This window comes from Haematobia irritans, chromosome 1 (genome assembly GCF_050003625.1).
Source record: "Haematobia irritans isolate KBUSLIRL chromosome 1, ASM5000362v1, whole genome shotgun sequence".
NCBI classification, from domain to species: Eukaryota; Metazoa; Arthropoda; class Insecta; order Diptera; family Muscidae; genus Haematobia; species Haematobia irritans.
The window spans coordinates 43039714-43052953 of NC_134397.1; the positions used below are offsets into that span (position 1 = coordinate 43039714).

At 23.8% G+C, this 13240-nt stretch overlaps 1 protein-coding gene across 3 annotated transcripts in view; it reads right to left on the minus strand.

Moving 5' to 3' along the window:
- The window catches only part of Dmtn (transmembrane and coiled-coil domain 2 protein Dmtn), a 111861-nt gene that overhangs the window by 97856 nt on the left and 765 nt on the right, over positions 1 to 13240 (minus strand). The gene's annotated exons all lie outside the window — the stretch shown is intronic.

Sequence of the window (13240 nt, forward strand, 5' to 3'; positions counted from 1 at the left end):
AAATTTTATTTCTATAGAAAATTTTAGCAAAACTTTAGCGAAATTTGATTTCTTCAGAAGCTTTTACCAAATTGTATTTCTTTATATTTCTATATAAAATTATTTCTATATAAAATTTTGTCAAAATTTTATTTCTTTTATTTCTATAGACAAATTTTTCGAAATTTTATCTCTTTAGAAAATTTTACCAAATTTTGTTTCTTTAGAAACTTTTAGCAAAATGTTTTTTCTTTACAAAATGTTAGCAAAATTTTATTTGTTAGAAAATTTTAGCAACATTTTATTTCTTTAGAAGCTTTTACAAAATTTTGTTTCTTTATAAACTTTTAGCAAAATTTTATTTCTCTATAAAATTTTGTCAAAATTTTATTTCTTTAGAAAATTTTAGCATAATTTTATTTCTTTAGAAAATGTTATCAAAATTTTATTTCTATAGAAAATTTTTTCAAAATTTTATTTCTATAGAAAATTTTGTCAAAATTTTATTACTATAGAAAATTTTGTCCAAATTTTATTTCTATGGACTTCAAAACTTTATTTCTTTGCAAAATTTTAGCAAAATTGTATTTCATTAGAAAATTTTATCAATATTTTATTTCTATAGGGAATTTTAGAAAATATTTATTTCTTTAGAATATTTTAGCAAGATTTTTATATCTTTAGAAAATTTTGTCAAAAATGTATTTCTATAAAAATTTTTGTCAAAATTTTATTTCTAACATATAGAAAATTTTGTCAAAATTTTATTTCTATAGAAAATTTTGTCAAAATTTTATTTCTATAGAAAATTTTAGCAAAATTTTATTTTTTTAGAAAATTTTGTCAACATTTTATTTTTATAGGAAATTTTAGAGAGGAAAAGAGAGATGTTTGTACAGTTTTATTTCGGCAGAGGCCAACTATCATAAACCTTTTTTCGGTAGGTTCGAGTGTGGTTCACTTTGGGTTTAGTTAACTACCCGAATTTATTCTGATAATTGGTAGATAGTTTTGCTGCAAGTGGAGGATGCTGATGAGGAATGTGGTAATTCCGAAACGTGCGTCCATCCAACCATCTTGCAGTCTATAGGACTTTGCCCAAATAAATTTGACAAACATTCTTTTCCTCTGTTGGTTAAGCTACTCTTGTAGTTTAGTCAACGCAATGGTTTTAAAGCTGAGATCAAAACAACAAAAAAATTAACAAAATTTTATTTCTATAGGAAATTTTAGCAAATATTTATTTCTTTAGAACATTTTAGCAAAATTTTATTTCTATAGAAAATTTTTGCAAAATTTTATTTCTATAAAAAATGTTAGCAAAATTTTATTTCTTTAGAAACTGTTAGCAAAATTTTATCTCTTTAGAAACTTTGCTCAAAATTTTATTTCTATAGAAAATTTTAGCAGAATTTTATTTCTATAAAAAATTTCAGCAAAATTTTATTTCTTTAGAAAATTTTAGCAAAATTTTATTTCTATAGGAAATTTGTGAAGTATCTCTTAGGAGTATTTTGCAATATGTACCAAAATATCAATAATTCTACCAATCTACCAAACACTAAAAAATTTATCATTTTTAGTAAAATTCTACCAACTGTGGCAACCGTGATTGGAATCCCTATATAGTAGACTTGGATTATGCAAATCCCTACATAATAGACACGACATCTCAACACAGTAGATGACCACTGTAGGAATCCCCCCTAAATTTTAGCAAAATTTTATTTCTATAGGAAATTTGTGAAGTATCTCTTAGGAATATTTTGCAAAATGTACCAAAATATCATGAATTCTACCAATCTACCAAACACTAAAAAAATTTACCATTTTTAGTAAAATTCTAACAACTGTGGAAACCGTGATTGGAATCCCTATATAGTAGTCTTGGATTATGCAAATTCCTACATAATAGACACGAAATCTCAACATAGTAGATGAGGACTTTAGGAATCCCTACATAGTAGGAAGGGTCTCTAGGAATCTGAACATAGTAAATGGGGACTGTAGGAATGATAGCATGGTAAATGGAAAACTAAACATAGTAAATAAGGAATATGGGAATCTATACATAGTACGATGGGTCTCTAGGAATCTCTATATAGTAGGATGGTTCTCTAGGAAACTCAACATAGTAAATAGGGACTGTAAGAATCTCAGCATGATAGATGGAAACTGTAGGACACCGTACATTATACGCAGGGACTGTAGGAATCACGGTACAATAGTCCAAATACTAAACTCTGACTTTCAGCTAAGTCCCAGATTTTATGGAATTGAATTAACGAATTTCGGATTCGCTTCTATTTGTCCATAACCGTCTACTTTGACACTCTGACTAAACTCTGACTTTCAGCTAAGTCCCAGATTTTAAGCAATTGAATTAACGAATTTCGGATTCGCTTCTATTTGTCGATAACCGTCTACTTTGAGTATAAGACCAGAATTTGTGGCAAACAGACATATCTGAGTTTTTAGTGTTGTTTAGATGTAACAACATTATCATGGAATAGGAATCCCTACATAATGCGCAGGGACTGTAAGAATTTCAACATAATAGATAGGGACTGTAGGAATCTCTAGCACGGTTGCCACAGTTGGTAGAATTCTACCAAAAATGGTAGATTTATTACTGTTTGGTAGATTGGTTGGTCTTGATGTTTTGGTTGATTTTGCGAAATATACCTCTCCAAATAAGCCGTAGGAAATAAAATTTTGAAAACTTTTTCTGTAGAAATAAAATTTGGAAATTTTCTATAGAAATAAAATTTGGAAATTTTCTATAGAAATAAAATGTTGACAAAATTTTCTATAGAAATAAAATTTTGACAAAATTTTCTATAGAAATAAAATTTTGTTAAAATTTTCTATAGCGATAACATTTTTGACAAAGTTTTCTATAGAAATAAAATTTTGACAAAATATTCTACAAAAATAAAATTTTTACAAAATTTTCTATAGATATGAAATTTCGACAAAATTTTGTATAGAAATAATTTTTCCATAAAATTTTCTATAGAAATACAATTTTAACAAAATTTTCCATAGAAGTAAAGTTTTGACAAAATTTTCTATAAAAATAAAATTTTGACAAAATTTTCTATAGAAATAAAATGTTGATTAAATTTTCTATAGAAATAACATTTTGACAAAATTTTCTAAAGCGATAAAATTTGGAAAAAAATTTCTATAGAAATAAAATTTTGAAAAAAAATTCAGCAGAAATAAAATTTTTACAAAATTTTCGATAGAAATAAAATTTTGGCAAACTTTTCTATAAAAATAAAATTTTGAGAAAATTTGCTATAGAAATAAGATTTTTACAAAATTTTGTATAGAAATGATATTTCGACAAAATTTTCTATAGAAATAAAATTTTCAAACAATTTTTCTATAGAAATACAATTTTGACAAAATTCTCTTTAGAAATAAAATTTTAACAAAATTTTCTATAGAAAAAAAATTTTGAAAAAATTTTCTAATTAATGAGAAAGAAATACCTTTTCTGTGTGTTACAGTTCTCTGTAAGCGTCTTCATCCGACTCTGTTAATTATTTAACAGAGTCAGCTAATAAATTGGTTGATGTCTTTGCTAAAAAAAATGTTATTTTATCTTTAAAAGATTGTATCGAATTTCATAAAAAAAATCCTACAAAATTTTCTATAAAAATTAAATTTTGACAAAATTTTCTATAGAAATAAAATGTTGACCAAATTTTCTATAGAAATAAAATTTTGACAATATTTTCTATAGCGATAAAATTTTGAAAACAATTCTATAGAAATAAAATTTTGAAAAAATTTCTGTAGAAATAAAATTTTACAAAATTTTCGATAGAAATAAAATTTTGGCAAACTTTTCTATAGAAAATAAATTTTGAGAAAATTTGCTATGGAAATTAAATGAAATTAAATTTTTTAATAGATTTAGCACTAATTTAACTCGTCTAAACCTAAGACACATTTCTTCAGTCAAAAGTCCACAAATATGGTAAAATGGTTTCCAAAGTTCAGTAAATTTTAATAGTGTCCACTGACGTTTATAGTTGTATTCATACGAATTCTTAATTTAGCCTTGGCAACTATAGAAATTGCAAAAACAAAAATCTTAATTTGCAAGTCAAAAGAAATCAATTTTTATTCTGGATACATTGATTATATGCAATTTGGTTTTAATGACCAATAAAACTTTAATAAAATTCACAAAAAAAAACAAAGACAGAACATTCCATTTGCATCATTGCCATGGAAAAAAAATTGCACAAATTAATTAAATTAAATGCAATTTACAACATTCGCATAATAAAATGTAAAATATTTGGAACGAACATGAAACGTATATCTCGAAGCTGTTGACGGTATGAGATCTCTTGGTCTATGTGTGATGGGCAAGTGACGGGTCAATTGTATATTAAGCTAAGCTAAATTATGATGATGATGGACTAATGTAATAAAAAAGGGGAAGATGTATGAACCATAACAGGAATCCAGAGTGCTGTATTAATTATCTTATTAAAAAGTCGGAATTTTAGTTGAGTACATATTTTTGCGCAGATATTTTAATCGTCATACAGCCAAAGAAAAAGCCACAGTAGAACTCCCTCAATAAAGTACCTTATAAGCAAACAAAAATGAGTTTTATTTTGATTGGTAATACGAAAAAAATTTTTCGAATAACCAATATATAGTAGATTGGGACAGTAGGAATCTCTACACGTTATACTTCTATCAGCGTGGCTTCCAACATTAATAGCCACTTTCTCACACATTATCGTAAAAAACATTGTAGGAATGTGTAAAAAAATAAGTTGAAGTTTGACTAGAAATATGAAAAACCTTTTACGACTACCCAATATCGAGTAGATGGTGACAGTAGGAATATCTACAAATTATACTTCTATCAGCGAAGGGTTTAAAATCTTTAGCTACCTTTCCACACATGTATAGTGGAAGTGGATAGAAGAAATATCTAAAAAACGGGTTAAAGTTTGATTAGTAAAAAGGAAAGACGCTTTGGACTACCCAATATATATAGGGACAGTAGGAATATCTTCACTTTATATCTTTATCCTTGTGGTGTCCAATATTTTTCGCCACACATATATCGCCGAAGAAGACTGTAGGAATGTGTAAAAAATTAGTTGAAATTTGATTAGAAATACGAAAAGGTTTTTTCTATATCTAGCAGATGGGACAGTAGGAACCTCTACCACGATTGCCACTCATACCAAAAATAATCTACCAAGATTTGAAAAAAATTTTACCAAAAATCTACTAAATTTAAAAACTCGTAATTTTTAAATTTTGACCAAGTTTTTGTGGTTAGTATGAAAATTTTTTTTTTCCAAAAAATGTTGCCAAAATTGTAATTCTACAGAAAATTTTACCAAAATCTTATTTCTATAGAAAATTTTATTTCTATAGAAAATTTTGTCAAAAATTTATTTCTATAGAAAATTTTGTCAAAATTTTATTTCTATAGAAAATTTTGTCAAAATTTTATTTCTATAGAAAATTTTGTCAAAATTTTACTTCTAAAGAAAATTTGGTCAACATTTTATTTCTATAGAAAATTTTGTCAATATTTTATTTCTATCGAAAATTTTGTCAAAATTTTATTTCTATAGAAACTTTTGTCAAAATTTTATTTCTATAGAAAACTTTGTCAAATCTTTTTTCTATAGAAAATTTTGTCAAAAATTTATTTCTATAGAGAATTTTGTAATAATTTTATTTTTATAAAAAATTTTTGTCAAAATTTTATTTATATAGAAAATTTTGTCAAAATTTTATTTCTATAGAAAACGTTGTCAAAATTTTATTTCTATTTTTATTTTGTAAAAATTTTTGTCAAAATTTTATTTTTATAGAAAATTTTGTCAAAATTTTATTTCTATAGAAATAAAATTTTGTCAAAATAAAATTTTGTCAAAATTTTATTTCTATAGAAACTCTTGTCAAAATTTTATTTCTATAGAAAACTTTGTCAAAATTTTATTTCTATAGAAAATTTTGTAAAAAATTTATTTCTATAGAAAATTTTGTCAAATCTTTTTTCTATAGAAAATTTTGTCAAAAATTTATTTCTATAGATAATTTTGTAATAGTTTTATTTTTGTAAAAAATTTTGTAAAAATTTTATTTCTATAGAAAATTTTGTAAAAATGTTATTTCTATAGAGAATTTTGTCAAAAAAAAATTAGTCAAAAATTTTATTTCTATAGAAAATTTTGTAAAAATTTTATTTGTTAGGAAATTTTGTCAAAATTTTTTTCAATAGAAAATTTTGTCAAAAATTTATTTCTATAGAAAATGTTGTCAAAATTTAATTTCTATAGAACATTTTGTCAAAATTTTATTTCTATAGAAAATTTTGTCATCATTTTATTTTTATAAAAAATTTTGTAAAAATTTTATTTCTTTAGAAAATTTTGTCAAATTTTATTTCTATAGACAATTTTGTCAACATCTTATTTCTATAGAAAATTTTGTCATAATTTTATTTTTATAAAAAATTTTGTAAAAATTTTATTTCCATAGAAAATTTTGTCAAAATTTTATTTCTATAGAAAATTTCGTCCAAATTTCATTTCTATAAAAAATTTTGTCAAAATTTAATTTCTATAGAAAATTTTGTAAAAATTTTATTTCTATAGAAAATTTTGTCAACATTTTTTTCTATAGGAAATTTTGTCAAAAATTTATTTCTATAGAAAATGTTGTCAGAATTTAATTTCTATAGAAAATTTTGTCAAAATTTTATTTCTATAGAAAATTTTGTCAAAATTTTATTTCTATAGAAGATTTTATCAAAATCTTATTTCTTTAGAAAGTTTTGTCAAAATTTTAATTCTATAGAGAATTATGTCAAAATTTTATTTCTAGGGAACAATTTTGTCAAAATTTTATTTCTATAGAGAATTATGTCAAAAAAAATTTAGTCAAGAATTTTATTTCTATAGAAACTTTTGTCAAAATTTCATTTCTATACAAAATTTTGTCAAAATTTTATTTCAATAGAAAATTTCGTCAAAATTTTATTTTATTCTTAAAGGAAATTTTATAAAAAAATTATTTTCCAAAGAAAATTTTGTCAAATATTTTTCTATAGAAATATCAAGTACCTCTTAGTTGGAGTTTGCGAAATCTACCAAAACATCAAGAATTCCATCTTTCCGCAAATATATCGTAGAAAGAGATTGTATGGATGCATAAAAAATTAATTGAAGTTTGATTAGAAATACAAAAAAGACCTTTTTCGACTAGCCGATATCGAGTAGATGGGGACAGTAGGAATCTTTACATTCTCTACGACTATCCGCATGGCAATAAACCTTACGTTAATTTTTTAGTTACATTTCTCCCATAATAATTAATATAAAATAATATAATATTTTTGATTTGAGGACATTTTTTATGCCACTTGCAATATCTTAAAAAAAAACAATAAAAACAAAATTCTTATAAATCTTGAGTGACACATAACTCACTCATTCCATTGTGGTATATTTTCATACCAGCTGACTGACTAAGAGCTCTTTTTAATGCCATACAAAACATATGATTTGCGAATGTGTGTGCTTGTTTCCAATGGTGTACTGTTGCGGCATGATTTTCAGAGACAGCAGTAGCCACTATCCGTATCTCAAAAGTGGCCTATATATTGCTTTACTTACCATATACAGTATAAAAGACGGATGTATAAAAATAATGACCCCTTCCAGTGATGTGATGCGATGTGTTTTATGACAGCACAGATTTAATGAGGGGGGGCGGGGGGAAAGAACCAAAAGCTTGCGGGAAATAAAATTCTTGCAAGACATTCGTATTTAAATTCGCCTACAAGTGGTTCATGGTGATTTCAGTTTCTTGACATCAGGTCTTTAAAAAGATAGTTTATTTTTTTATGCGAAAGATGAATAAAGCGAATGCGATATGCGTATGCTGCAATTGCTTAGCCAATTAACAGTTTCTTCCATAAAAAGCAAGTGATGGGGACATTTGTATTCTGTAAAAATTTATAATTTCATAAAAACTAAATGCCACCATTGTTTTTAAAGATGAAAGTGGAGAATATCCATGGAAATCAAAATTTTTACAAAATTTTCTATAGAAATAAAATTTTGACAAAATTTTCATAAAAATAAAATTTTGCCAAATTTTCTATAGAAATAAAATATTGACAAAATTTTTTTATAGAAATAAAATTTTGACAAACTTGCCATAGAAATAAAATATTGACAAAATTTTTTTATAGAAATAAAATTTTTACAAACTTTTCATAGAAATAAAATTGACAAAATTTTCTATAGAAATAAAATTTTGACAAAATTTTCTATAGAAATAAAATTTTGACAAAATTTTCTATAGAAATAACTTTTCTAAAATTGTGGCAAAATTTTCTATAGAAATAAAATTTTGACAAAATTATTTTATAGAAATAAATTTTTGACAACATTTTAATAGAAATAAAATTTTGACAAAATTTTCATAGAAATAAAATTTTGACAAAATTTTTATAGAAATAAAATTTTGACAAAATTTTCTATAGAAATAAAATCTTGACAAAATTTTTATAGAAATAAAATTTTGACAAAATTTTCTATAGAAATAAATTTTCTAAAATTTTGGCAAAATTTTCTATAGAAATAAAATTTTGACAAAATTTTCAAAGAAATAAAATTTTGACAAAATTTTTATAGAAATAAAATTTTGACAAAATTTTCTATAGAAATAAAATAAAATTTTGTCAAAAAGCCAATATATATAAAATCCTAGTCACTATAATCTGATTATCATAATGTTATTTTTTAATAGGATAAAAAAAAAAAAATAAATATAAAAAAAAAAAAAAAAAAATAATAATAATTAAAAAAAAAAAAAAAAAAATAAAATAAAATAAAAAAATAAAAAATAATAATAATAAAAAAAATACCAAAAATAAAACCATATTGTACTTAAGAGTAGGTGTCACTGAAGACGACAATAAAAGCTTTAAATATATATATTTTTTCGCAATAGTAATATTGATTTAAAAGAAAACGATTAAAAATAAATAAAAAAAAAAAAAAAAAAAAAAAAATACAAAAATAAAAATAATAATAACAATAAAAAAAAATATATTAATAATAATTGCAAGAGTAGTTTTTTATTGAAAATTATAAAATTTTGTATTTTTTTTTCTTTAGGCTTAAGAAGTTTATATTTGTGATAACTTTAATTCCATACCTTTAACCATCTTAGATTATAAGTAAAACTTTGTTTCGAGGAGTTATTCTTTAGTAGATTAATTGTAATTTACCTCAATTGGCCTTTAAGGCTTCAAATTACAAATAAAGATAATAATAATAATAATAATAATAATGTGTAGTAGATGGAATAGTAGGAATCTCAACAAGCTCTTTTCCTCACAGCAAAGTGAATTGTCATGCCTCGTCTCCAACATTTGTCCCTTATAATCTTAGAGTTATCAAAGAAATAATTGCATTATATTCCTCTTTAATTCAATACCAACTTTTCGAGTTTTTTCGTTATCAATCAATTAGTTTTCCGTGATGGGTGATGGGTCTAGAAGTCATATTTCCTTGCAGATCAGCATAAGTTCTGTGTGTTTCCCATAGCAAAAAATTCTAAAATGATTCTCATAAATTCTATTTCACCTAACCCTAGCAACAATCATTATCCTATTCTGTTTTCAGGGTTTTGCTTCTTATCAGATAACCCCGGTAGTACCTTATCGTTTTTCGCCACTGGCATCACCACTAATTTTTAATCATAAATTGTTCCAGTTCTTTTTTTTTCGGAAGCTGATAAGCCAAATATGTATAGTATGAAAAATACGGAAAACGGAATCGTATAAAGAAAAAAACCCCGATTAGAATAATTTCATGTATCTCATATGAAAGGGACCAGCAAAGAGAATTATTGATTTATTTATTTGGTCTTTATTCTATTCAAATTTATTTTATATGAACCAAACCAAAACCTTTGTTGTTAGCAACTTCATCTTTTTAGTAGTTATTTTCATAATTTATTATGATTTTAAATCTTGTAATAAATAAATAAATAAATGAACGAATGCCTATTATCGATTTTTGGCCGAATTCCAAAATTTGCGAAAATTTTCTATAGAAATACAAATTTTTATAGAAAACAAAATTTGGACCAATTTTCTATAGAAATAAAATTTTGACAAAATTTGCTATAGAAATAAAATGTTGACAAAATTTTCTATTGAAATAAAATTTTTACAAAATTTTCTATTGAAATAAAATTTTCACAAATTTTTCTATAGAAATAAAATGTTGACAAAATTTTCTATAAAAATAAAATTTTCACAAAATTTTCTATAGAAATAAAATTTTGACAAAATTTTCTATAGAAATAAAATTTTGACAAAATTTTCTATAGAAATAAAATTTTGACAAAATTTTCTATAGAAATAAAATTTTGACAAAATTTTCTATAGAAATAAAATTTTGACAAAATTTTCTATAGAAATAAAATTTTGACAAAATTTTCTATAGAAATAAAATTTTGAAAAAAAATTCTATAGAAATAAAATTTTGACAACATTTTCTATAGAAATAAAATTTTTACAAAATTTTCTATAGAAATAAAATTTTGACAAGATTTTCCATAGAAATAAAATTTTGACAAAATTTTCTAGAAAAATAAAATTTTGACAAAATTTTCTAGAAAAATAAAATTTTGACAAAATTTTCTATAGAAGTAAAATTTTGACAAAATTTTCTATAGAAATAAAATTTTGACAAAATTTTCTATAGAAATAAAATTTCGACAAAATTTTCCATAGAAATAAAATTTTGACAAAATTTTCTATAGAAATAAAATTTTGACAATATTTTCTATAGAAATAAAATTTTGACAAAATTTTCCATTGAAATAAAATTTTTATAAAATTTTCTATAGAAATAAAATTTTCACAAAATTTTCTATAGAAATAAAATGTTGACAAAATTTTCGATAGAAATAAAATTTTGACAAAATTTTCTATAGAAATAAAATTTTGACAAAATTTTCTATAGAAATAAAATTTTGACAAAATTTTCCATAGAAATAAAATTTTGACAAAATTTTCTAGAAAAATAAAATTTTGACAAAATTTTCTATAGAAGTAAAATTTTGACAAAATTTTCTATAGAAATAAAATTTTGACAAAATTTTCTATAGAAATAAAATTTTGACAAAATTTTCTATAGAAATAAAATTTTGACAAAATTTTCCATTGAAATAAAATTTTTACAGAATTTTCTATTGAAATAAAATTTTCACAAAATTTTCTATAGAAATAAAATTTTCACAAAATTTTCTATAGAAATAAAATGTTGACAAAATTTTCGATAGAAATAAATTTTTCTATAGAAATAAAATTTTGACAAAATTTTCTATAGAAATAAAATTTTGACAAAATTTTCTATAGAAATAAAATTTTGACAAAAATTTCTATAGACGTAAAATTTTGACAAAATTTTCTATAGAAATAAAATTTTGACAAAATTTTCTTTAGAAATGAAATTTTGACAAAATTTTCTATAGAAATAAAATTTTGACAAAATTTTCTATAGAAAAAAAAAAGTTGACAAAATTTTCTATAAAAATAAAATTTTGATAAAATTTTCTATAGAAATAAAATTTTGACAATATTTTCTATAGATATAAAATTTTGACAAAATTTTCTATAGAAATAAAATTTTGACAAAAATTTTCTATTGAATTTTTTTTCCAAAACAAGATTTTGTTTTTGTTTGGAAGTTTTATTGATAAAATTTTCTCTAATGTTTTTATTGTAATAACAAAATACAGTGAAACCTCCCAGATTTTAACACCCACAGTGAAGAATAATCGAAAAAGTAGGGCCAATTCCAAATTCTCTTTGGGATTCGCTTTACAATTTTCTTATTTTATCCACAATTTGAACATTTTTGGACACCAGATGATTTATAATCAAAATAAATATTCAAAAGATTATATTTGCACAAAAAATTCGACCAAAAAAGCGAAAATACAAAATTCTATTTTGAGGAAATTTTCTCTTTACAAAAATACAAAAAGAAATGTCAGAGAATTCATTTTGGGAACTGAAAGATTTTTGCTACGGACAGGGATAGGTTATCTATTTTTTATTTATCTATGATTGCAATGATGTTTGAATAAGAACATGGCCTGGGGAGCCATAGTGGTGCAATGGTTCACAATGTATCACAATGGACTGAATAGTCTAAGTGAGCCTGAATCTTAATCGGGCTGCCACTTTAACCTAACCTAATGGTTAGCATGCCCGCCTTGCATATACAAGGTCGTGATTCCTGCTTCGATCGAACACCAAAAAGTTTTCCAGTGGTGGATTATCCCTCCTCAGTAATGCTGGTGACATTTCTGAGTGTTTCAAAGCTTCTCTAAGTGGTTTCACTGCAATGTGGAACGCCATTCGGACTTGGCTATAAAAATGAGGTCCCTTTTCATTGAGCTTAGAAGTTCACCACTATGGTATCACAATGAATGACTGAATAGTCTAAGTGAACCTGATACATCGGACTGCATCTTTAAGGCTTTAAATTGGTGGTAATCATACTATGATGATATTTTGCAAATTCAATTGCTATCTGCCAACCCCTTACTCACAAATTTCCATTGTCACCCAAGCTTTTCTATTCGATTTCCACTTTTTCCTGTAACTCCACTTTTTGGAAATCCCTTACATCAGAGACTTAAAGCAAATTATATAAATAGCAGCCCACGTTTAATGCACAAAGTAAATAATGTTGAATTTTCCATTATCTCCCAAGTATAAAACTATATCAATTTGGCCCTTCAAATCGTTGAGTAATAAAAAACGCCATACACAGCCATAAAACATTTAATAGTTCACAATCGACAGACAGCCACGCCCCTGAATTTTGCTGTTGAAATGTCAATAGGACATTAGGGTAAAAACCAAAACTATGACCTCTTGATAAATTCTAGAGCAGCATCGACTTTTGTCAAAATAAAATATTCAAAAGAAGCTATAAAAATAAAAACTAATTCATAAAAAAAGCTTTAATGGTGAACTTATTACATTAGCCTTACTTTTACTTACCCTTATTGTAGAGGATTTGACACCAGTGCATTTGGATGAAAATGTTCCTCACAATTACACGATTCGATAATGCAACTAAAGTTTTTGTTGAGGGACAATAATTGATGATCATCAGCAACAATAATAAATCACAGACCGCAAAAGCACAACAATATAGGG